This window comes from Lolium rigidum, chromosome 3, assembly GCF_022539505.1.
Source record: "Lolium rigidum isolate FL_2022 chromosome 3, APGP_CSIRO_Lrig_0.1, whole genome shotgun sequence".
Lineage (NCBI taxonomy): Eukaryota > Viridiplantae > Streptophyta > Magnoliopsida > Poales > Poaceae > Lolium > Lolium rigidum.
In genome coordinates, this window is record NC_061510.1 from 241,207,012 (window position 1) to 241,207,614 (window position 603).

Here is a 603-nt window from a genome sequence, read left to right on the forward strand (position 1 = left end):
ACAATAGATGCACATCGCTCCATTTTAAAATCATTACTAGGCAAATCAGCTTTATAAGGAGTTTTAGTAAATTTAGAGAAGTTAAACTCATAAGACTCACCAGCAAATTTAGTCAAAATTTTCTCTTTCTTACAATCTATAATAGCTCCACAAGTATTTAGAAAAGGTCTCCCAAAAATGATAGGACAATAATCACTAGCAAGCAGAACCAAGTACCAAAAAGTCAGCAGGATATTTAATCTTACCACATAGAACTTCCACATCTCGAACAATACCAATTGGAGAAATAGTTTCTCTATTAGCCAGCTGAATAACCACATCAATATCTTCAAGTTCACAAGAATCAATTTCGTGCATAATCTCCGTGTAAAGCTCATAAGGTATAGCACTAACACTTGCACCAATATCACATAGACCATAATAGCAATGATCACCAATTCTAACGAGATAGCATAGGAACACTAGCTTGTTTGGGTTTATTAGGATGTGAAACAATATTAGAAGCATCTTCACGGAAAATAATATGACCATCCTCCACATTTTCGGTCACAAGATCTTTAACAATTGCAACGATGAGGTTCAACTTTTATTTGTTCTTCGAGT